Source organism: Cervus canadensis, chromosome 26 (assembly GCF_019320065.1).
Source record: "Cervus canadensis isolate Bull #8, Minnesota chromosome 26, ASM1932006v1, whole genome shotgun sequence".
NCBI lineage: Eukaryota > Metazoa > Chordata > Mammalia > Artiodactyla > Cervidae > Cervus > Cervus canadensis.
In genome coordinates, this window is record NC_057411.1 from 20,317,087 (window position 1) to 20,344,364 (window position 27,278).

A 27,278-nucleotide genomic window follows, 5' to 3' on the forward strand; every position below is an offset into this window, starting at 1 on the left:
CACCCCAACTTCAAAGAGAGAGAGAGGGAGAGAAAAGAGGGGAAAAGAGGGAGGAGAAAAAGGTTAAAAAAAAAAAAAAGCAAACTATGTGATTAAAATTACATGTCTTGTTTATAAAAAAATGTGGAATATCAAAAATCCATTCGCTAATGTATATTTTCTCTCTTTCTACCTAATAGTGGAGAAGGAAATGGCAACCCACTCCAGTACTCTTGGCTGGAAAATCCCATGGACGGGGGAGCCTGGTGGGCTACAGTCCATGGGGTCACACAGAGTCGGACACGACCAAAGCAACTTAGCAGCAGCTACCTAATAGTAGTTTAACCTATGCACTCCTTAGTTCCAAAATAGTCTGGTCTCCTTACTTTCCTTTACTTTTCTAAAAATATGATTACCTTTCCCCTTTCTTCTTGGCAACACATATTGATATAGTTTCCTTTATCCACTTGCACAAAACCAGAAATGTCCTCTGTTACCTAGTCATTGAGACTGTTTCGATATACATGTTACGTGGGGTATCTCAGCAGAAAATTCATTCCTGTTCACACAAACATAAAACAAAAAGCTGTATTTTCAACAGTTAGATGAATCCATTAACTTCTCCACTCACTGTCCTCATTTTTTGTCAGCAGTGATGTCACCCCAACTGGGAAGGGTAGGTGAGAGACCAAGAGAGCACCCGTGACACCCTCTCCAGAGAGATGGTTTTCTTCCTTAATTTCTGGTTTCACTACCCACTGAGTTCTAATGAACACACCCAAAATGGAAATATCACTTGGTGTTTAAGTACTAGATGTCAGCTGGTTGTTGAGGGTGGGTTGCATGTCTATGAGCACAGAAGGCTGCTGGATATCTACTCTGAAGTGTTATTCCCATCACTCCCAACTGTGATAGCAGACTTACTGTGGGGTTTATTTTATTTCTAAAAATCCATTTCGACCAGAGGTTTGCTTCCTGTTTACCATTACTCTCCAACTGCTAAATCAATTACATCCATCTACAAAGAGAAATGGTGCTTCCCACGTGGCTCTAGCAGTAAAGAACCTGCCTGCTAATGTAGAAGACTTAAGAGACTCAGGTTCAATCCCTGGGTTGGGAAGATCCCCTGGAGGAAGGCATCACAACCAGTATACCAGGGCACCCCAGTATTCCTGCCTAGAGAATCCCATGGACAGAGGAGCCTAGTGGGCTATAGGGTTGCAAAGAGTCTGACACGACTGGAGTGACTTAGCATGCATGCATGCACAAAGAGAAATACAGAAATCTTTCACAAATTCTATTTGAGTCTTAAGAACTGTCTACCTTCTATTCTAGATGTGTTTATTTCATTCAGTCTAGAGAAGTGAATTCAGGTTTAAGGATATGTAAAATGACCAAAGTCAAGTTTTTTTTTTTTAATTCATCCCAATAATTTATCAGTTATTCTTTCTTTTCATTTTTTAATTATTAATTCATACCTAAGAATCTTAAGAATACCCTAGAGATTTAAAAGTTGATAGTAATTTCTTAAATTCAGTTGATAATTTTACAGAGGAAGAAGGAAGTCTTAGAAAGGACTAAGTAGACTGTAATTAAAGCAAAGCTTATACACGTCAGCACAGTAATTAAAATATAATTAACATTTAAAGATACAATTCTAATGTTAAAAAAGGTATGTCTAAACTCCCAGGCAATTATACTAAGTAGCTGAATCATTCAACTTAGTGTATCATATTTCTTACTCTCCAGTTTTCAAGAATAACACCTATAGTTGGAAATAATTCATAAACAATAAATCATTATTTTTATTGTGGGCACGGACACAGATGAAAAACAAAGATCTAAATAAAATTTTAAAATAAGGACAAATCATAAACCTAAACCAGCAATATTCTGACATAGCCACCTCTTGTGACATACATTGGTTTGTTTTAGACATGTCACTCTCTATGAGTAGTAAACTCTACTTAAATGTCAGGTTTATTTTCTCATTTCATAACAACTCTAAGATGCAGAGTAAATGTTAGAACAAATTAGAAGGAGACAAAGTCTCCAGGCTGTTTGATGCATTTATTATTTTTATAAGCCTCTGAGAAATATATCAATACTAGCCACTTCAAAAGCATGTTCTCCTTTTGTTGTAATAATTTTTAAAATAAATTTTGCATTTTTACCAAATTGTTTGGTCATGACTGGATTCAGCTTGACAAAACAAGACACACCTGAATCTAATTGAATTTCCTCTCAGTCACCATCTGAGTTGAACTGGTATTTAATTCACTTTTAAACACATTATTGCACATTCTTCTCTTTGATGGTTTTCTTCTTAAAGTCATGCTACCTACAGTACAATCAGATCCATCCCTTGAGCACTCCCATCACTTCACCACAAACAGATGGGGAAAAAGTGGAAACAGTGACAGATTTTATTTTCTTGGGCTCCAAAATCACTGCAGATGGTGACTGCAGCCATGAAATTAAAAGACACTTGCTCCTTGGAAGAAAAGCTATGAAAAACCTAGACAGTGTATTAAAAGGCAGACATCACTTTGCCAATAAAGGTCCATACAGTCAAAGCTATGGTTTTTCCAGTAATCATGTACGGATGTGAAAGTTGGACCATAAAGAAGGCTGAGCACTGAAGAAGATGCTTTCAAGCTGTGGTGTTGGAGAAGATTCTTGAGAGTCCCTTAGAAAACAAGAAAACCAAACCAGCCAATCCTAAAGGAAATCAACCCTAAATATTCATTAGAAGGACTGGTGCTGAAGTGGAAACTGCAACACTTTGGCCACCTGATGCAAAAAGCCAACCTACTGGAAAAGACCCTGATGCTGGGAAAGATTGAAGGCAGGAGGAGCAGGGGGTGACAGAGGATAAGATGGTTGGATGGCAATCCTATACACTAACAATGAGAAAACAGAAAGAGAAATTAAGGAAACAATACCATTCACCATTGCAACAAAAAGAATAAAATACTTAGGAGTATATCTACCTAAAGAAACAAAAGACCTATATATAGAAAACTATAAAACACTGATGAAATAAATCAAAGAGGACACAAATAGATGGAAAAATATACCGTGTTCACGGAATGGAAGAATCAACATTGTGAAAATGATTATGCTACCCAAAGCAAGCTATGGATTCAATGCAATCCCTATCAAGCTACCAACGGTATTTTTCACAGAACTAGAACAAATAATTTCACAATTTGCATGGAAATACAAAAAAATCTCAAATAACCAAAGCAATCTTGAGAAAGAAGAATGGAACTGGAGGAATCAACCTGCCTGACTTCAGGCTCTACTACAAAACCACAGTCATCAAGACAGTTTGGTACTGGCACAAAGACAGAAATATAGATCAATGGAACAGAATAGAAACCCCAGAGATAAATCCATGAACCTACGGACACCTTATCTTCGACAAAGGAGGCAAGAATATGCAATGGAATAAAACACAACCTCTTTAAAAAGTGGTGCTGGGAAAACTGGTCAACCACTTATAAAAGAATGAAACTAGAACACTTTCTAACACCATACACAAAAATAAACTCAAAATGGATTAAAGATCTAAATGTTAGACCAGAAACTATAAAACTCCTAGAGGAGAACATAGGCAAAACACTCTCTGACATAAATCACAGCAAGATCCTCTATGACCCACCTCCCAGAATATTGGAAATAAAAGCAAAACTAAACAAATGGGACCTAATGAAACTTAAAAGCTTTTGCACAACAAAGGAAACTATAAGCAAGGTGAAAAGACAGCCCTCAGATTGGGAGAAAATAATGGCAAATGAAGAAACAGACAAAGGATTAATCTCAAAAATATACAAGCAACTCCTGCAGCTCAATTCCAGAAAAATAAATAACCCAATCAAAAAATGGGCCAGAGAACTAAACAGACATTTCTCCAAAGAAGACATACAGATGGCTAACAAACACATGAAAAGGTGCTCAACATCACTCATTATTAGAGAAATGCAAATCAGAACCACAATGAGGTACCATTACACACCAGTCAGGATGTCTGCTATCCAAAGTCTACAAGCAATAAATGCTGGAGAGGGTGTGGAGAAAAGGGAACCCTCTTACACTGTTGGTGGGAATGCAAACTAGTACAGCCACTATGGAGAACAGTGTGGAGATTTCTTAAAAAACTGGAAATAGAACTGCCATATGACCCAGCAATCCCACTTCTGGGCAAACACACTGAGGAAACCAGATCTGAAAGAGACACGTGCACCCCAATGTTCATCGCAGCACTGTTTATAATAGCCAGGACATGGAAGCAACCTAGATGCCCATCAGCAGACGAATGGATAAGGAAGCTGTGGTACATATACACCATGGAATATTATTCAGCCATTAAAAAGAATTCATTTGAATCAGTTCTAATGAGATGGATGAAACTGGAGCCCATTATACAGAGTGAAGTAAGCCAGAAAGATAAAGACCAATACAGTATACTAACACATATATATGGAATTTAGAAAGATGGTAACGATAACCCTATATGCAAAACAGAAAAAGAGACACAGATGTACAGAACAGACTTTTGGGCTCTGTGGGAGAAGGCAAGGGTGGGATGTTTCGAGAGAACAGCATCGAAACATGTATATTATCTATGGTGAAACAGATCACCATCCCAGGTTGGATGCATGAGACAAGTGCTCGGGCCTGGTACACTGGGAAGACCCAGAGGAATCGGGTGGAGAGGGAGGTGGGAGGGGGAATGGTATGGGGAATACATGTAACTCCATGGATGATTCATGTCAATGTATGACAAAACCCACTACAATATTGTAAAGTAATTAGCCTCCAACTAATAAAAATAAATGAAAAAAAAAAACAAAAAACTGGAGTTAGAACTGCCATATGACCCAGCAATCCCACTTCTGGGCATACACACTGAGGAAACTAGATCTGAAAGAGACACATGTACCCCAATGTTCATCGCAGCACTGTTTATAATAGCCAGGACATGGAAGCAACCTAAGTGTCCATCGGCAGATGAATGGATAAGAAAGCTGTGGTACATATACACGATGGAGTATTACTCAGCCATTAAAAAGAATACATTTGAATCAGTTCTAATGAGATGGATGAAACTGGAGCCCATTATACAGAGTGAAGTAAGCCAGAAAGATAAAGACCAATACAGTATACTAATGCATATATATGGAATTTAGAAAGATGGTAATGATAACCCTATATGTAAGACAGAAAAAGAGACACAGATGTATAGAACAGATTTTTGGATTCTATGGGAGAAGGTGAGGGTGGGATGATCTGAGAGAATAGCATTGAAACATATATATTATCAAGTGTGAAACAGATCACCAGTCCAGGTTGGATGCATAAGACAAGTGCTCAGGGCTGGTGCACTGGGATGACCCAGAGGGATGGGATGGGAGGGAGGGGGGAGGGGGGTTCAGGATGGGGAACACATGTAAATCAATGGCTGATTCATGTCAATGTATGGCAAAACCCACTATAATATTGTAAAGTAATTAGCCTCCAACTAATAAAAATAAATGAAAAAAAAAAAAAAAAGATGGATGGCATCACTGACTCAATTGACATGAGTTTGAGCAAACTCAGGGAGATAGTGAAGGACAGAGAAGACTGACATGCTGCAGTTCATGGGGTCACAAAGAGTAAGACACAATTTAGCAACTGAACAACAACCTCTATACAGGCAAATCACCTACACAAAATTCCATGGAATGCTAGTCTCCCTTGTCAATTTAGTCAGTATGATTTTGAAAGTGAAAGAAAGTGAAAGCGAAGTCGCTCAGTCGTGTCTGACTCTTTGCAACCCCATGGATTGTAGTCTACCAGGCTCCTCCATCCGTCCATGGAATTTTCCAGGCAAGAGACTGGAGTGGGTTGCCATTTCCTTCTCCAGGGGATCTTCCTGACCCAGGGATCGAACCTGGATCTCCCACATTGTAGGCAGACGCTTATACCGTCTGAGCCACCAGCAAAGTCCCAGTATGATTTTGAGCTGGGTTCAAAACTGAGGACCAGATGTAAATGCAAAGGCTAATTATCTGTCTGGCACAGCTTCCCCCACACAAATGACCTATTGACTATCTCATAGGTAAATTTCCATTAATAATTTCAAATTCCACATAACCTCAAAGGACATTAAATCTATTTATTTGTCTTGTTTAGTACCCACAGTAGATGAAAAAGGATTTAGAAACTTGATTTGATGAATGGTGATTGATTATAAGACTCAATTCTTGGCAAAAAAAAAAAAAAAAAGACTCAATTCTATTCATTGTTTGGTAGGATCTGGACAACACATTAAGTTCAGAAATTAATAGAATCATGTGTGGGAATTTAGAGTCTTCAGAGGTTTCTTTTGGCCATGGTAGATGGTTAAAACTACAAAGCTAAAAGATTTCATAGGCTCTCCTAAATAGCTTCTAAAGCAAATGCTGATTCTCTGTACATTATGTACCATTGTTTTCCATTCATACTCCAAAATCAGAGCCTTGCCAGAAAATGAGAATAAAGAAGATTTTGAGTTCTTTATTGGAAAACAATGAATTTGAGATGGCTGATTGTGAGCTAATTGCCTCTGAACATTTCTGGAATTGCTGCTTATGCATTTTCTTACTGTTAGTAGTATACCTAATACTGACAATAAGAATGTTTCAAGCAAGATTATGCAGTTTAGAATTGCATCCTTTTTTTCTAAACCTACAGTGTGGAAATAATTAATTCTCTTTTGCATAGTTCTTGGGGTAAAAAATCTATGTATTAGTGGCCTTGAATTTGAGGACTGACAAAGAGGCGGGAGGGATTGGGAACTAAAGGGCAATGATTCTTATATTAAAGAAATCCTGAAGGAAGTGAGGAAAGACAGGTGCATGGCTCAAACTCCAAAATAGGGAAGAAGGGCTAGTACATTAGTACTGAAAGGCTTTCACTTGACAACAAACTAATATAGTGGCTTATAGTGAGAAGGGCTCTAGTCTGTGCATTGTAATCCTATCTCTACCTCCATCCTGCTGTGATCTTGGGGCTAAGCTTTGTAATCCGCAAAATGAGAGTATTGAAATGCTTGATTTTTAAGGGCCAAATTCCAGCTATAAAATTCTCTACTGTGACCTAGAGAGGATACTTGACCAAATTGTCAAGAAGATAAATTTCTGGCCTACAACTCCCTATCAATTTACATTTCCCTCCTCTTGACACATTTCCCCAAATTGTCTTCAACTTTCAGATCTTTATATCCTGGGTTAACGTTTTTACTCCTCAGGCAGTCAAGTCATCTGTAATTAATGCTTCATAGTTGACTAGTAATAAAGATGTTAGCTGATAATGGCTGAATGAACGACCCTGCGCCCAAGTAATAGCATTTTAAACATGAATGGATTCTCAAAGACTAAAATAAAGTGAAGTCACTCAGTCATGTCTGACTCTTTGCAACCCCATGGACTGTAGCCTACCTGGCTCCTCTGTCCATGGGATTTTCCAGGCAAGAATACTGGAGTGGGTTGCCATTTCCTTCTCCAAAAGAATAAAATATCATGACCCAAAAGATGGATTTATAGTGATGAACTGAGGGGAAGTAGAGTTATTTTTTGAGCATATGCAATCATCTATGCAGGCTCCCCTGTGGCTCAGTAGTAGAGAACCCACCTGACAATGCAGGAGATGTGGGTTCGATCCCTGGGTCAGGAAGATCCCCTGGAGAAGGAAATGGCAACCCACTCCTGTATTCTTGCCTGGGAAATCCCATGGACAGAAGAACCTGGGTTACAGTCCATGGGGTCTCAAAAGAGCAGCAGACTTAGTGACTAAACAAAAACAAATCATCTACCTTGCTTACTCATAAAGCTATCCTGGCTGATTTATCTATCATGAGAAGTTAAAGGTAAAAGGAACTGGAACAGGTGCCATAGTAGCACAACTTTGAAAGGAAGATGACTTGGGGTTAAGCCCCTGCTCTCCTTTTCACTGGCTGTTTGATTTTGACCAGTCTACTAATCCATCTGATCTTATGTTTTCTCATCTGTAAAACTGGATTAATAATACTTAGGTCCAAGAATTATTCTAAAGAATGAAGAAGACAACATATTTGGCATATAGCACCTGTGTAAATGAGTGCTAACTATCATTACTATTTCCTTGTCTCTGAGAATGTAGTGATGAATTCCATTTTAAAAAGCAAATTAGGTTATTTTCATTTCCATATGGAAACCCATGAAAACCTTTGCTGTTTTATAAAATTAATATATTTTATAAGATCTCTGGCTATAAAATAATGACACTGGCTCAGCCTAAGAAAACCAGTCTGATTATATTTACTTTTAAATAATGGATTGTTTGAATACCACTTTACCTTGTGAAATCAAACCTTTCTGCTTGCAGTGAATAATTTGCAGTCCCTCATTAATGATTTCCCAAAGTCTTTGAAATTATCTCTCCTGTTTGGATAATCTCTAAATGATAGAAATCAATTTGACTAAAATAGAAAAGGACTGACCCCATGCTATGACTCAAATAAGGACAAATGAGAAACTAATCCCAAACAGAAGCTTCCTGGATCTGCACACTTCATTAGCCCTTGGACGCTGGCTCCTCAATATTACCATTGTAGCGTTACTTTACTCCTTGAATCCCTTTAAGTTTTATTCAGATCTATAGCTTTTGTTTTTAAAGACAAAGTATTGAGAAGCTTTGGGACAATGATCTCGGAGAGAGTTCTCTCCATCAACAAACTAAACCCAAACTAAAGTAGTGCTTCTCATTTAGGATCAACCATAAATAACACAAGAAGTTTCTAGAATTCCTTCAAGTCAAAATGAACCTAATGTAGAAGCACAAGATTATGACTCATAAATAAGCTTACTGGGACAAATGTGATGCACATCACAGCCAAGCCGCCATGACATCAAAAATAATGATGAATCACCACATATATGAACAGGGTATATTGCAGCTGCTGTCAGAGCAGCACAGTGCTTAGATACAAGCCAAGGAGTAATATTGTTTAAGTACAGTCACTAGGCCCACTCTGCACCTAGTAATTGTGGCAGGCACCTCAAATAGCATCTTTAATGACTATTCAGATGAAGATAGGATGATTGATGATATCCTTTCCCATTTTTAAAAGTACAAAATACAAAGTCAATACTACATAAATTCTCAAACCTTGCAGACTGAGCAACAATGTCTCATTATAATATATTCCTATAAATCATGCAGTATTGCATGGGGAAAATAGCATGGCTCTGCCTATAACTCTGTTTCTGTGTGAGAGAGAGAGAGAGAGAGGAAGAGGGGGGAAGGGAGGGAAATGGGGTACCATCTACCTTATAAAGTCCTTTTAACTGAAAGTGACCGGTGCCATGTGTTCAATGATATGTTTTGTTGCTTTAGAAATGAATGCAGTATTCATAGTATCACAATGCCCATCACAGTGTACTTATCCAATAAATGGAGTAGAAGCACAAAGAGTGTTGAAGTAAAGGCTGTAGCTGTTATCACACAATTCCCTAGTGAGATATATGAAGTGGCAGAGCTCGAGCTGCATTCCAAGCATCCTAGTTACTAAATACTTAGGTGAAAGTTTATGTATTATATGCTATCTAACCCTCTTCCAAGAACTTCTCATCAAGTTTCTGTGGTATCAGAAGACAAGACACCAAATGCTAATTGTTTCCATTAGGCAGTCATATTGAGTTGGTTTCAAATATAAAAAACAACTGAACTCTTTCTACTTCAGCTGATTTCCACCATTTTTCCTCTTGTAATTTAGGAAACTTTCTAAATTCACAGACTTCAGTCTCTTGAGTGGTTTCACACTTCTGTTAGGTATTTCACTAATGTACTAATCTGCCTTACATCCTTCTCAGCTTCATTGTTCACTGCTAGCCATAATGTAATCCCCAATCAGCAAGACTTTTTAATATGTTGAACCTTTAGGGTTACTGATATGGGTTATAGAATTGTAGACTAAAGTGGATATAGAAAAAATTAATGTCACAAGTCATTTACATCCATTATTGTAATGGATTTTAAAACAATGAAATTATTTTTTATCCAGGCATATTGAAAATGCACACAGTTTAGAAGCCATTTGATTTTCACACACTCTATATTTTAACATTTAACAATATGACAGCCTCAAAATGGCACATTGTCACAGTTGAAAATCACTTTAGAAACTCTGAAGTACTAAATTAAGTGTGGGGTAGGCCACATACAATTATCTTTGGAATTGTAGGGCAGGATTGGTTCTCAAGGACTTAGATGATGATGGTATCACAATCATTGACCCACAAAACTGTTCTTTTCTCCTATTACTTTTCTTAAAGTCTGAACATCTCATGAAGTGTATTTCCAAACCAAAAGGCTTACATGTGAGGCTAGATAGATTTAAAATAATTATATTATAATTCTTTAGAATTTAGCCATCCTTTATGATTCAATTTCTTTATTTTCCTTATGTCTGCATATCCCTTCAAAATGAGATTAGACAAAATACTATCAAGGAAGCTCAATATTACAAAATTTTGAGTGATGTTCTCTGTGCTATATGCTAGGTTTTTGTTTGTTATCTAGTTTATATAGAGTAGGGCTTCCTTGATAGCTCAGTTGGTAAAGAATCCACCTGCAATGCATGAGATGCCAGTTTGATTCCTGGGTGGGGAAGATCCACTGGAGAAGGGATAGGCAACCCACTCCAGTATTCTTGGGCTTCCCTTGTGGCTCAGCTGGAAAAGAATTCAAAATGATACAAATGTACTTATATATAAAACATAAATAGACCCACAGATGTGTATATACAAATGTATACAAATGTGTATATGTTAATCCCAAACTACTAATTTACCCACCCTGCAATCTTCCCCGTTTGGTGATCATAAGTTTGTTTTCTATGTCTGTGGGTCTATTTATGTTTTATATATAAGTTCATTTGTATCATTTTTTTAATTCCACCTTTAAGCTATAACATATATTTGTCTTTCTCTGTCTGACTTACTTCACTTAGTACAATAATCTCTAGATCTGTCCATGTCACTGCAGATGGCATTATTTCATTCTTTTTTTATGGCCAAGAAATATCCCATTATATGTGTGCTTAGTCACTCAGTTGTGTCCAACTCTGTGACCCCATAGATTGTAGCCAACCGGGCTCCTCTGTCCATGGGATTCTCCAGGCAAGTGTACTGGAGTGGGTTGCCATTTCCTCCTCCACGCAATGTTCGTGACCCAGAGATCAAACCCAAGTCTCCTGCATCACCGGCAGATTCTTTGCCATCTGAGCCACCAGGGAAGCCCATTCCATTGCCTAGATATAGATATAGATAGATAAATATAGATATAGACCACATCTTTATCCATTCCTCTGTCAATGGACATTTAGGATGCTTACATGTCTTGACTATTGTAAATAGTGCTGCAACAAACATTGGGGGGGGGGGGGGCATGTGTCTTCTGGAATAATGGTTTTCTCCAGGTATATATCTAGGAGTGGGTTTGCTGGCTCATATGTTGGTTTCAGTTGTCCCTACACTTTCTTGATTTTCCCTTAGTAACCCTACTATGGTTATCTCCGCCTAATTTAAAGAATCTTATTCTACTTCCAGCTGCTTGTCAGTATACATTTAGGTTTCATCCTCAGATGTTCCTAACTGATGAATATCATAAGGCCATCCCCTTGTCCCATAGCCAAAGGAATCAATCATCTTCCTGATAAGACACATCTAAATTTCTAGCCAAGAGCAATTAAAACACGGAGGTATTATTGAGTTCCAAGCAAATTAAACTCTAAAGCAGGTTGTCAAACAATGGGCCAATGGCATAGAATTGAGAGTTCTTGTAAATTAGGTTTTATTAGAACACAGCCATTTCTTGTCTGTTCTAGTAAATTAGGTTTTATTAGAACACAGCCATTCCCATTCACTTATAGATTGTCCACAGCTGCTTCTACACTACAAAACCACACTGAGTAGCTGTCACAAAGACCTTATGACCCACAAAGTTAAAAAAATTTACTCTCTGATCCTTTACAGAAAAAGTTTGCCAACCATTACTCTAAAAGCTATCTTGACCAGCAGGACACAGCAGAATGTGGCAGAGAAAAGCTCTGAACAGGCCTACAATCTACAACCAAACCTCTTTAATAGTGAAAATTTCAATGATCTCTCTTTAGATTGAGGAGACATCAGAGTTAGATGGAGTAAAGCAATGACTATTAAAAGTATCTATAGATTTTATTATTTTATTTTAGGTAATCTTTAGTTTTTTTTTATTTTTATTGGAATATAGTTGATTTACAGTGTCTTAGTTTCAGGTGTACAGAAAAGTGAGTTACATAAATATATGTAAACATATTCTTTATTTGTGTTCTGTTCCATTATAGGTTATTACAAGATGCTGGGTAGAGTTCCCTGTGCTATACTGTTACATTTTAATCCCAAAGTGGAAGCTGCTCAGTCAAGTCTAACTCTTTGTGACCCCTTGGACTGTAGCCTGCCAGGCTCCTCTGTCCACGGAATTCTCCAAACAAGAATACTAGAGTGGGTTTCTATTCTCTTCTCCAGGAGATTTTCCTGACCCAGGGATCGAACTCATGTCCCCTGCATTGCAGGCAGATTCTTTACCATCTGGGCCACCAGGGAAGCCCAAACTCTTATTTTTGATCATCTTTCTTAAAGAGAGGTGTTTTGGTCTTAAATGGAAATGAGAGGCAACATTTATGAGAATTAACTTTGTAAATTCAACAGAATTATAATTTATATTTTGTTTTTAACTTTTTAGCCAATTTGAGCTATTATAAAAATGTAACCTTGGAATTTAAAATTATAAAGCTGTTACAGGATGAAAGTTACTCATATTCTCAAAAAAAAAAAAAAGTTGAAGTCTGTTCACTGAAATGTCATAGGTAATAAAATCTGTTTTCTACCAAGTTTCACAGATGTAGATGCTTTTAAAAAAAATCTACATAATAAAAATGGATTTGTTTCTCTTCCATACATTTACCATGGACTTATTCTCTCATTAAAATATGAAATCTGCCAAAGGAGGGAAACTGTCAGGTTTTAAACTAACTTCTTTAAGGTAATTGCTTAATCACTTAAAGTTACTTTATGGAAACAAAAATTGTTTTTGAAAGAAAAATGGCTTTGCCTTTTCTCCTTGAAGTAATAATTATCAAAAAGCACACAAATATGAAAAGATTAAGTGTTTTACATAAATGTTTTTTAAATGCTAACAATTTTTACTTAAGTTTTCTTGAGACATAATTAAGAAACACATAATTCATCGATTTAAAATTTTCAATTCAATATTTACAGTCATAGCATTATACAACCATCATCACAATTTTAAAACATTTTTCTCCCTCCGGGAAAAAAAGAAAAGCCCATCATATCCTCAGTTTTCCACCCACTCCACTCTCAGACTCAGATAACCACAAATCCATTTTCAACCTCCACAGATTTGCCTATTCTGGATATTTCATAGGAATGGGATCATATAATATGTGGTATTTTGTGACTGTCTTTTTTTTTTTTTTACTTACCATGTTTTCAGGTTTCATCCATTTTGCATCATGTATTAGTGTCTTATTTCTTTTTACTGCTGAATAATATTCTGGTATATGGCTATGCACATTTTATTTTCCCATTCATCAGTAACTAGACATTTGAATTTCTATTTTTTGGCTACTATGAATAATGCTGCTCTGAAATTCATGTACAGGCTTTTTTAATGTGGACATATGTTTTCATTTAATTTGGGTCCATGTGCATGCATGCTAAGTCACTTCAGTCATGTCTGAGTCTCTGTGACCCCATGGATTGTAAACAGCCAGGCTCCTCTGTCCATGGGATTCTCCAGGCAAGAATACTGGAATGGGTTGCCATGGTCTCCTCCAAGAGATCTTCCAGACCCAGGGATCCAACACACATTTCTTTATTTCCTGCAATGGCAGGCAGGTTCTTTACCACTAGCACCACCTGGAAAGACTTTTGGTCCATAATTTAAAAAAAAAAAGGAATCGCTAAGTCATAAAAGAACACTGTGCTTATTATTTTGAGGATATGCCAGACTTTTCCAAAGAGCTACACTTTTTACATTCCCACTAGCAACATATGAGGGTTCCAATTTCTTCACATTCTCACTAAGACTTGCAGTTGTCTTTTTATTAGTAGTCATCTTTTAACTATGAAGTCTTATCTCACTGGAGTTTTGATTTGCATTTCTCTAGTGACTAATGTTACTGAGCATCACTTCAAGTGCTTACTGGCCATGAATCTTCTTTGGAGAAATGACCATTCAGATACTGTGTCCATCTTTTAATTGGATTACTGAGCCTTCTATGATCAAATTATGAGAGTTCTATGTATAGTGTATATAAGTCTCATATCACATAATTGATTTGCAGAAATTTTCTCCCATCCTGTAGACTGTATTTTCACTATCTTGTTGGCATTATTTTCAGCACAAAAAAAATTTAAATTTTGATGTAGTCCAGCTTATCTGTTTTTTCTTTTGTCATTTATGCTTTTAGTGTTGTAGAAAAGAAGCCATTTCCTAACCCAAGGTCATGAAAATTTCCTCCTATAACTTCTTCTAAGAGTTTTATAGTTTAAATTTGTATATTCAGGTCTACAATCCATTTTGTGTTATTTTTGTGTGTGGTATGAAATAGGGGTCCAACTTCATTTTTCTGCATATGGAAATCCAGTTTCTCAGCACTATTTGTTGAAAATTATTCTTTCTCCGATTGAATTGTCTTAGCAACCTTGTCAAAAATCAGTTGACCATAAATATAAGACTTTATTTCTGAACTCTCAATTCTATTCCATTGGTCCATATATCTATCCATATGCCAGAACCACATTGCCTTGATTATTGCAGTTTTGTGGTAAGTTTTAAAATCATGAACTGTTAATGCTCTAGAATTCCTTTACAAAATTGTTTTGGCTGTTCTGGGTCTCTTGCATTTTTATAAGAATGTTGGGTTCAGATGAGAGTAGGGCTCTTCTCTTTGAGCAGTAGCTAGGTCGGAAAAAAAGAGAACCAATTCTCTCCGTGTGCCTACAGCTGAAGCCGTGAGGGATGATAAGTGGCAGCCTGTCCCTCCAGGGGTTAAACTTTAGCCCCAGCTGGGGGCTGGAAGGAAAGGGTCTTCTTGACTGTGAGCAGCTGAGGTAGCATTTTTATAACATGGCTAGAGTGCAGGTGGACCGCTGTGTCAGGGAACAAGACATAACTTCAATGCCACAACTCTATTCTTCCTAAGATCTAGTAGATTTTCTCTTTTTAACTTTCACTGGCATATAGTTGCTTTATTAATACAGTGTTCTGCTAGTTTCTGCTGTATAGCAAAGTGAATCAGCTATCCGTATACATATATCCCCTCTTTTTAGATTTTCTTGAATAAACATTTTTCCATTCCCTACATGTCTTAAATGAACTTTGTTTCATTTTTTAATAATTTTCATCAGTTAAACTGCTGTTTGCTAAGGAAAGAGACTACAAGCTCCTTACTCTGCCATTCTAGAAATCCTTACAATTATTCCACAATTTTTTAAAAAATCTACCTGATGATTATAATATCATTTTGACTTGAGGAATAGCTGATATTATTTCCATTTTTCAATTAAGGTAAAACAGTTTAAAGTAGAAATTAAAATTGTGCAACAGGAAATAAAACATATATTTTCCAACCAACTGGTTTTGTCAATTGAAGCTACCTCTGTGGTAGAGTAAGTCTGGAGAGAAGCTCAATGAATTTACTTTATCTTCTGAAAGACATATGATTCTATGATCCCATGTTTTTCTTCTGTCATGACAATGTAAGAACTTTGGGAAAACAGCCAGAACTAGCCACGTAGCAATTTTGTCAAATGTTGGCAAGTTATACTACTTTATTATATTTAGTAGGACTCCTCCTTAATAGAAAACATTCTAGAAACAAATAAACTGATGGTACTAGACAAAATTAAAGATGTAGTAAATTTTTCTAATGTTTTTTTTATTGGTTACATGTTATACAATTTAAAGAAAGCAACAACATAAAACCACAGATGCATATAGACAGCTAAACTCATAGGGCAACCAGCTACTTGGACAAAAACTGTACAGTCAATCCAAGACTAAATTATGATGGAGGAATTTTTTTCTTCTTCAGTGCCCTTTTTCACTTGCTCTGATAATTTCATTTTCCCTATTGCAAGTCTCTGACAAATCAGTATTCTTCTCCACTATCTCAAAACCCCCTTCATAGCCATTTGACCTTAACATGGTACCCATTCGAGTTGTCTGCATCATTACTTAGGCTTGAGTGAAAGACTGTAGTTTCATCTGTGTAATTTTGGGAATCCTGAAGAGAATAAGAAAGATATTCTGGAAGGCACTGAGGCTGTCTTCCTTCACACCCTGGAACCACTCACATGTGTGGGGTTTTCTATTCTACTTACACATAGGGATTGCTTTACAAGTAAGATACCATTTCTGCTTGTATAACTGAATCATTGGCCTGAATTTACAACTTCAATCCTTCTATCAGTCATTGTGACAGCACTTCACAGCAATACAACAGGAGAGATTGAAGACAAAGACAACTGGTCTGCCTACCCGTCAGATGTGATTACAGCTCTGCACATCAATGTTTAGACTACAAGGCAGTGTGTATCATCTCTATCACCATGTAAGATCAGATGAGCTATTTGCTGTTCTTCATTATCTGGAGAAAAGCCCAGAAGAGAACACATAGTTCAAGCCATATTATGTGTCACCTTTCCTCCACTGAAAGTTAACACTGGAGTACAGAAATGAAAATTAACCAGTTCAGAGATTCAGAACCCCACTTAAATCTGCAATTAAACATCAAAGACCTATCACATTTCTATTTTAAATTTCTGTTTTAGCTCCTTGAATATAAGATCCATCTAAGAATACAGAGGAAAAGACACTAACAATACCTCTAAATTAGTTTCCATCTTCAGCCAAGTTCAGTATTAGATTGGAAATTTTGAGATAAATAGGAAGCTATTTTCCCCTAGTCTGTATCTTCCATGTGTGTGCTAAGTTACTTCTTTCATGTCCAACTCTGTGTGCCCCTATGGGCTGCAGCCCACCAGGCTCCCCCGTCCACAGTATTCTCCAGGCAGTAATACCAGAGTGGGTTGCCGTGCACTGCTCCAGGGGAACTTCCCAATCCAGGGATTGAACCTGAGTCTCTTAAGTCTCCTGCATTGGCAGGTGGGTTCTTTACTACTAGTGCCACCTGGGAAACCCTTGAATCTTCCAGAGAAAGAATAATAAAATGCTAACAGGATCTTATCTGAAACCTACTTGCCTGATTATGTAAAAGTCCCAGAATGGAGAAGATAGAACTAGTGAAAGACAGACACAGAGACCACATCATCTGAGTCAGTCCTATTACCCGTCTGCTCATCTAACTATTTTTCCAACAGAGATGTTATAAGGAAGTATGGTGGTCTTTTAGAGCTGAAATGATCTTTTTATTGTGAAAGTTCTAAAGATATACTTTGATGTCATGCAGGATAATTAGTTGACCATATAATGCACACTTACTTGACTTATAAAAGTAATGGTATTGACAGTAGAACAGAATTCATCCATAATAAAGAAACAAATCCTGCCACTTGCAACCCTTGGGGAAATTACACTAGAATAAGTCAGACAAGCTTCCCTGGTGGCTCAGTGGTAAAGAATTGACCTGCAATGCAGGAGACGCAAGTTCAATCCCTAGGTCGGGAATATCCCATGAAGAAGGATATGGCAACCCACTCCAGTCTTCTTGCTTGGATAATTTCATGGACAGAAGAGTCTGGTGGGCTACAATCCACGGGATTGCAAAAGTCAGACAAAACTTAGCGACTGAATCACCACCACCAAGTCAGACAAAGGAAAAATATCATACGATCTCACTTATATGTAGAAGCTAAAAAATAATAATAATAAGCTCATAAATACACAGAACAGATTGGTGGTTGCCTGGGCAGGGACTGGAGAGTGGGTGAAATGCATGGCGAAGGGACTCCATGAACAGAGGAGTCTGGCGGGCACAGTCCATGGGGTCACAAGAGTCGGACACGACTTAGCAATTTTCATTCATTCATCATAAAGTACAGCATGACAACTATAGTTAATAATACTCTATTGCATATTTGAAAGTTGCTGAAACAAGAAATCTTTATTTTTTAATGAAGCATAATGCACATGGTAGTTTGCATCTCTTAATCCTCTAGCCCTATCTTGCCCCTTCTTCCTTTCTCTCTCCTCACTGTAACCACTAGTTTGTTCTCAATATGTGAGTCTGTTTCTATTTTGTTATATACAGCCATTTATTTTATTTTTTGTATTCCACATATAAATGATAACATCCAGTCTTTCTCCGTCTGACTCATTTCACTAAGCATAATGCTTTCCAGGTCCATCCACATTATTGTAGATGTCAGGATTTCATTCTTTGTATGGCTGAGTATACTCTATAACTAAGTAATACTCTATAACTTCCAATATCTTTATCTTCTTTATTAGCTCATGTGTTCATGGACACAGGTTACTTTCATTTCTTGGCTGTTGTAAATAACACTGCTGTGGATGCTGGGGTGCATGTATCTTTTCAAAGTAATGTTTTCACTGTTTCTGTATATACATCCAATAGTGGAATTGACTGATTATATGGCAGTTCTATTTTTAGTTGTTTTGAGAAACCTCCATACTGTGTTCCACAATGGCTGTACCAATTTACATCCCCACCAATAGTGTACAACTGTTCCCTTTTCTCCATATCCTTGCCAGCATTTGTTATTTACAGACTTTTTGATGATAGGCATTCTGAAAGGTGTGAGGTGCTATTTCATTATGCTTTTGATTTGCATTTCTCTAATGATTATGTGATGTTGTGCATCCTTTCATGTGCCTGTTCACCATATGTATATCTTTGCAAAAATGTCTATTTAGCTCTTCTGCCCATTTTTCAATAGGGCTGTTTGTTTTTTGACATTGAGTTGTATGAATTGTTTATAGATTTTTAGATATTAACCCCATGTCAATCATATCATTAGCAAATATTTTCTCTCATTCAGTAGGTTTTCTTTTCAATTTGTCCATAGTTTCTTTTGCTGTGCAAAAATGATTAAGTTTAATTAGGTTTCATTTGTTTATTTTTACTTTTATTTCTTTTGCTTCAGGAGACTGCTCTAAGAAAATATTGCTACAATTTACATCAAAGAATATTATGCCTATGTTCTCTTCTGTGAGTTTTATGGCTTAAGGTTTTACATTTAGGTCTTTAAACCATTTTGAGTTTATTTTTATATATGGTGTGAGGAATTGTTCTAATCTCACTCTTTTATTTGTAGCTATCCAATTTTCCCAGCATCCTTATTGAAGAGACTGTCTTTTCTCCATTGCATATTCTTGCCTCTTTTATCATGGATTAATTGACCATAGGTATATGGGTGTATTTCTGGGCTCTCTATTTTGTTCCATTCATCTGTGAGTCTGTTTTTGTGCCAATGTCATGCTATTTTATTGTAACTCTGTAGCATAGTCTGAAGTTCAGGAAATGTGATACCTTCAGCTCTGTTCTTTTTTTCTCTAGATTTCTTTGGCAATTAGGTACGCTTTGTGTTTTAATACAAATTTTAAAATTATGTTGTCCTATTCTGTGAAAAATGTCCTGAATATTTTGATAGGGATTACATTATATCTATAGATTGCTTTATATAATATAGGCATTTTAACAATATTAATTCTTCCAAGAAGACTTCATTTCTTTGTATCATCTTTAATTTCCTTTTTCAACATTATATAGAGTATAGGCCTTTCAGCACTTTGGCTAAGTTTACTCTTAAGTATTTTATTCTTCTTATGCAATTGTAGACAGGATTATTTTCTTGCCTTCTCTTTCTATTAATAGCAGTTTATTATGCACCTATTCACATTATTCACATATAGAAAAGCAACAGATTTCTGTATCCTGCAAATTTACATCTGGTCAATTAGCTATATAATCCAACTTAAATTAAAAAATGGTTTAACCTTTTAGAAAAGCTATTAAATATCCAAATCTAACAATAATATTGTTAAATCTTTTGTTTAGTAAATAGTAAAATGTTGACTAGAAAATATGGACATTCATCTTAATCTTACATCAGAAAATTAGGAACCAACACATTGTAAAGTAATTATCTTCCAATTTAAAAAAATTTTACAAAGAAAATCAGACATTTTTTGTAATATATCTATTACACATTATCTATATGAGTAAATGTTTTTAAGTACATTGGGAAGCAAAGGGAAATTATTACCTTTTGATTTAAGCATTAACAGAAGTTTTTTAAAGTCTATTTCATGCTATATTTGAATAAAATGTTTAACACATATTTTGCTCTTTGCACATGCTTGGTAGTTTTAAATCTGTGGATTTTCTATCACAACAGTAAACCCTCTTTGAGTATATTTCTAAAGTGCTTCCTAATTATTATACTTCTCTCCCTATTCTGACAACAATTTTAAAATTAAAATGGTTACAACTCAAAAGTTAAACTTTATAAACTTTAAGTATATAGTATCTCTTAGAAGAACTGTAATTCCAGAGCTGGCAGGAACTGGGGAGACTCAGTGATTCTCAGTCCAGTTTAAAACAAAGTTGCTGTCTTGTCTTTCCTACAGCTTATGTCACTGACAGCAAACATAATTAAAGCTGTAGAGAAAGAAATCACAAGTTGTGCTGAATCAGTGAAACTCAACAACCAGGAAAATAGCGGTTTTTTTTAATCCCAAGGACTGACTCTACCTGCAATCCCTTTTCTTTCTGTGTCATTCTTAACAGCAGATTTAAAAACGGAACAAACATGAATCAATAGAAAGAGACTGGGGAGAGAGAAAACCATTTAGGAAAATTTTTGATGCATTATGGTTTGCACACACACAATGATCCAACAAGTGTGGTATCCTCCTCCACCCTAAGCAGCTGGCACTTACTTCACTCTTCTAGTGGTTTCTCTGTCTCATTTCCCTCCCATAAACTGAATGTCAGTTCAGATGCCAGAAGAGGTAGGGTTAATAGTTCAACATCTGTTTCCTACTAAAAGCATAGAAATCTTTTATTAATTGCCTACTCTTTGGCCTTGCTAGAAAAGGTGGATTCAACAGAGAAGACTGGTACAATGAGAAGTGGCTGTTTTCAATTTCTGTCATCATTATTAAATATGCTTTGCCCCAAAATATCCTAGAGGGTCATTCTGAACAAAATCCTCTCCTGCTGGCATGTTTATGACTCACCAGCATTACCTCCTGTATGCCAGAGATACGCCATCTTTAAGGGAATTAAAAAGAGTTATCACCATGAATTCAGACTGTGTTGTTACTATTCAGCTTATATAATATGTATGTTTGAAACCACTGTGAATATTGTGATTTTCCTGAGACTGGTTTCAGCTGGCTGCTTGATGCCTTGGCAGTCTCTTAGAAGCAATGCAAAAATCACCAGGGTGAGTCTGCTGCTGGCTCTTAAGCTCAAGTGGGCAGTTGGCTAGTGCTTACTTTAGAAAGTCTGGCAGCTCCACTGGGTTTGCTCACCACTGTGTACCTCATGTGAGTCTCACACTAGTGAGCTCAATTATTATGAAAAGCCCTAAATATAATTAATTCATATCATGCCACCTTGTCACCTCTTGGACTAACCATTCTTCCTAAAGACACAGTACTGAAAGTCTGAATACTCCATGATATTGCAATCAGATTTACAGTATGAACTGAAATTATGCCAGTTTTTCATTTTCGTTTTTTTTTAAATATGCAAGGCTAAAGATGCTTTTCCCAATTAGCAGATGATAGAAATCTGAGCCTTTCCCTCTATATATCAATTCCAAGAATGATTTCTTTGGTTCACTTGGCTTATTTTGTTTGTGCTTGTGATGGATAATAGGACTGAAGATTGGGCTTTTAGACTTGAGTCTTTCACTTTCTTATGGAACCCTGAATAAGTCACATATTATAGTTTAAATTTTTACCCGTAAAATGGAAATAACAATCCCTGTCCTATCTATTACACTGAAAATAAAATTGTAAGTGCTAAATAAATGTAAGTTATTTCTTTAACAAAAATGTATGTGAATGCACATTTTTTTAAAAATATGCATTTTTGTTGATTCATGGTCCATACTACCAATGTCAGGCAGTTTGGGAAATAGTCCAGGTAGGAATCACATACCTCCCTTGATGATTTTTTTGTGTCAACTTGACTGAACCATGGTGTTCAATATTTCATTAAACATTTCTATGAAGGTGTTTTTTGGATGAGATTAACATTTATGTCAGTGGACTTTGGGTAAAGAAGATTGTCCTTTATAATATGGGTGAGTCCCATCTAATCAACCAAAGTCCTGAATAGAACAAAGACTGATCTCCCCTGAGAAGGAAGGAATCCTACCAACAGCCTTCAGACTTCAACTGCAGCATCAGCTGTTCTTTGGGTGTCCAGTCTGTTGGCCTACCCTGCAGGTTTTGGAGTTGCCAGCCTTCATAGTCATGTGAGCCAATTCCTTACAAAACACACACACACACACAGCCTACTGATTCTGTTTCCCTGGAGAACCCTATCTAAAACACCTCCTGAAATCTGCATAAGGCCGTATGATTAACTCTAGCCAACAGGACATAAGGAAAATGAAGTGTGTCACTTATGCAAACAGATATTTAATTATTTGGTGTGATTTCTCCACTTTCTCTTCTCCTGTGGCTTATCTGAAGGCCACATATGGAGGATGACCACATATTGTGCACAAGATGGGTAAAGCTTGAAGAATGGTCCAACAAGCAATAGAAACTATTACTGTTTTAGGCATCTGAGACTTAGGAATTGTTTACTACAGCAGCAGGAACTTCTTATCCTGTCTAACTGAGGTATATTTCATTGTGTTCGAGTTGGACAAATGGGGGAAATTTCTGCATTATTTGAAACACCAGAGAAAAAAAGCAGCTCCTGATACCTGGAAAATATCATGAACACTTTTTCACTAAAAAATCTACATCAGACAAAGATCTCACAGACCATGAAATCAAGAAGAAACTAGACTACTGTATAAACAGGTCTGCACACAGAGGAAAATTAAACATCGTCCAAATCAGAAAAATCACCAAACAGCTTCCTGTTGTGAGTGAATGCTGCTATAGCATAATCCTCATTCTAATTGTCCCTCTTTCCAGTTAAGATTTACCTAATTACAGGATTATCTGACTTCCTGACAGTATCCAATCTGGAACAAAACTTCAGAACAAAGATATAAGATTCATAAAATTTTCCCTAACTGACACCAAAATTCTACTCTACAAGCCCTTTCTAGCACTCTTACTGGGATGCCCGGCAGTTTCTCAAGGCCGTGAGTTTGGTCTCCCTCCATCCTTCATTACAGTGAGCATAAATCCAAATCTTCCATCTACAGCTGTGTTCCTGATGGTCTTTAGCTGGAGGGCATCAGTAGAGGCAATAATTTTAGCCTCAGAAAACAAAGGAATTGGACAAAATTTCTGACACTATTTGACTCTAACTGCCAGTGGTCATGCTGATTTTCAGAGTAATCAGATGAAGCCAATTTTGCTCTGAACAACATTCAGTTCAGTTCAGTTCCTCAGTCGTGTCCTACTCTGCAACCCCATGAACTGCAGCACACCAGGCCTCGCTCTCCATCACCATCTCCCAGAGTTCACCCAAACTCATGTCTATTGAGTCAGTAATGCCATCCAACCATCTCATCCTCTGTCATCCCCTTATCCTCCTGCCCTCTTTCCCAGCATCAGGGTCTTTCAAATGAGTCAGTTCTTCACATCAGGGGGCCAAAGTATTGGAGTTTCATCTTCAACATCAGTACTTCCAATGAACACCCAGGACTGATTTCCTTTAGGATGGACTGGTTGGATCTCCTTGCAGTCCAAAGGACTCTCAAGAGTCTTCTCCAACACCACAGTTCAAAAGCATCAATTCTTCAGTGCTCAGCTTTCTCTATAGTCCAACTCTCACATCCATACATGACCACTGGAAAAACCATAGCCTTGACTAGACAGACCTTTGTTGACAAAGTAATGTCTATGCTTTTTAGTATGCTGTCTAGGTTGGTCATAACTTTCCTTCCAAGGAGTAAACGTCTTTTAATTTCATGGCTGCAATCACCATCTGCAGCAATTTTGGAGCCCCAAAAGAATAAAATCAGCCACTGTTTCTACTGTTTCCCCATCTATTTGCCATAGTGAGACTCTATAATAGTATCACATCTGGTTTAAATTATTATCTTTTAAAAAAAACTTGTTTTCTAAACTTTTAGCTTGGAACATGTCCAAATATTTATTGAAAGCTTGTAACTTTAATATTCAATTTTCATTTATTGAAAAGTTTGTAACCGGGTATGTATAAAATTAAGGCTTGTATTTTGACAAACCAACTTTTAAATTTATTTGTCTTTAATAAGACTGAGAGACTCCCACTCTCCAGAAAACTTTGAATTGGTAAACTTGGAATTAGATGTGTGAGGGGAAGTTAAAAAGATATGAAAGAATGAATTGGGACTCTAATTAAACATGCACTAATGCTTATCTCAAAATCATTACTCCTAACTTTTATACTTCTATAGTATTTTTATATCTGGAAAGAATATATATGTATATTGCATTTTTCTTCTAAAAAAGACTTTGTTCTTATAACCTGTATCCTCAAACTCTAGTGTGACTAGAAACTACCTGGCAAGCTTTTTAATAATGAGCTTCAGAAAATCTGGAAAGCTTTTTGGGTAAAGATAAAATTGTATCTGCATCTCACATCATGCACAAGGATAAACTTCAGAAAGATCAGATATACAAAGTAAAAAAACAAATTTTATATGAATTTATTTTATATAGAAGAAGACATGGATGAATGCCTTTTCAACCTGTAATCAGAAAAAACTTTCTATCTCAACATTCAGTAGCAATTCAAGAAAAAGAATTTAAAAATGATTGATTAATAATTTAAAAGTATACTACACAGCAGAAACACTATAAACAAAGTCAAAATGTATGTTAAACCTTGGAGAAATTATTTATAACTGATATCACAGGGGGGGAAGACCAGCATAAATAGATATAAAAAAGAGCTCCTAAAATCCCCAATTAAAAAGACCAACAACCTAATAGATATATGGGTAAAGGATTTGAACACGTATTTCACAGAGCTAGAACTCTCAAAGACAAGAAATAATGACCAATCTCAATAAGAGCAATTCAAAGTAAAACTGTAAAGAGAATACATTACTCACATCAGATTTTCAAAATCTAAAAGTTTGACAATAAAATCTTTTAGGGAAAATGTTAGGAATAGGAACTTTCATAAATTTTTGTGGAATGCAAATGGAACAAGCCATTAAAGTAACAGTTTGGCAATATATAGAAAATGTGCAATTAATAAGTGATTACAACAAGGTCACAGGATAAGAGATTAAGATACAAAAGTTAAAAAAAAATCAATCACTTTCTTATATATTGACAGCAAGAATAAACAAGTTTTACATGAAATTAAAAACACAATATTATTTACATTAGCATCCCCAAAATAAAATACTTAGGTGTAAATCTAACAAAACATATGCAAGATATGAGGAAAACTACAAAATTCTGATTAATGAAATCAAAGAAGGATTAAAGGGAGATATTTCATGTTCATGTATAGGAAGACCCAATATTATCAAAATGTCAATTTTTTTCAACTTGATCTATATATTCAATGCAATCTCAATCAAACTACCAGCAAATTTTTTTGTACAGACCATCAAACATATTCTTAAGTTTAAATGGAAAGAAAAATGGCTCAAAATAGCCAACATAATACTGAGGGAAAACAAAGTTGGAGAACTGACACTACCCACTTCAAGATTACTGTTAAGCTTCTGTAATCAGGGCAGTGTTCTGTTGGTGAAAGAACAGGCAAAAACATCAGTGGAACAGAATAGAGAGCCTAGAAACAGATCCATATATAGTCAAAGGATCTTTGACAAAAGAGCAAAGGCAGAAGAAAAGATAGTCTTTTCAACAAATAATGTTAAAACTGGACATACATGTGCAAAAAAAAAAAACACACTAGACACAGACTTTCAGTTCAGTTCAGTCACTCAGTTGTGTCCAACTCTTTGCAATCCCATGGACTGCAGCACACCAGACTTCCCTGTTCATAACCAACTCCCAGAGCTTGCTCAAACTCATGTCCATTGAGTTGGTGATGCCATCCAACTATCTCATCCTCTGTCATTCCCTTCTCTTCCTGCCTTCAATCTTTCCCATCATCAGGGTCTTTTCCAATGAGTCAGCTCTTCGCATCAGGTGGCCAAAGTATTGGAGTTTCAGCTTCAGCACCAGTCCTTCCAATGAATATTCAGGACTGATTTCCTTTAGGATTGACTGGTTGGATCTCCTTGCAGTCCAAGGGACTCTCAAGAGCCTTCTCCAACACCACTATTCAAAAACATCAATTCTTCAGTCAGCTTTCTTTATGGTCCAATTCTCACATCTATACATGACTACTGGATAAACTGGCTGGATGGCATGACTGACTCAATGGACATGAGTGTGAGCAAGCTCCAGGAGTTGGTGATGGACAGGGAAGCCTGGCATGCTAGCACCACAGTTCAAAAGCATCAATTCTTTGGCACTCAGCTTTCTTTGTTGTCCAACACTCACATCCACACATGACTACTGGAAAAACCATAGCTTTGACTAGATGGACCTTTGTTGTAAAGTAATGTCTCTGCTTTACACCCTTACAAAACTTAACTTGAAAAAGGATCAGAGAGCTAAATGTAAAATGTAACATTATAAACCTTGTAACTCACTTAAAACTCAACAATCAGAAAACAAATAATGCAATTTTAAAATGGGCTAAAGACCTTAACAGCTACCTCACCAAAGAAGCAATGAGTATATGAAAAGATGCCTAAACCATGTATCATCAGGGAAATAGAAATTAAAAAGAACCATAGATATCACTGCACACATATTAGAATGATCAAAACCCAGAACACTGATAACACCAAAGGCTGGGAAAATGAGGAGCAGCCAGAACTTTCATTCATTGCTGATAGGAATGCAAGGTGATACAGCCACTTTGGAAGACAGGCGGGCAGTTTCTTAAGAGATGAGCGATGAGCATACTCATACCATCCAGAAATGTAATGCTCTGGTATTTACTCAAAGGATTTGGAAGGTTACATCCACACAAAAATATGCAGAAAAGTATTTACAGTACCTTTATTTATAAT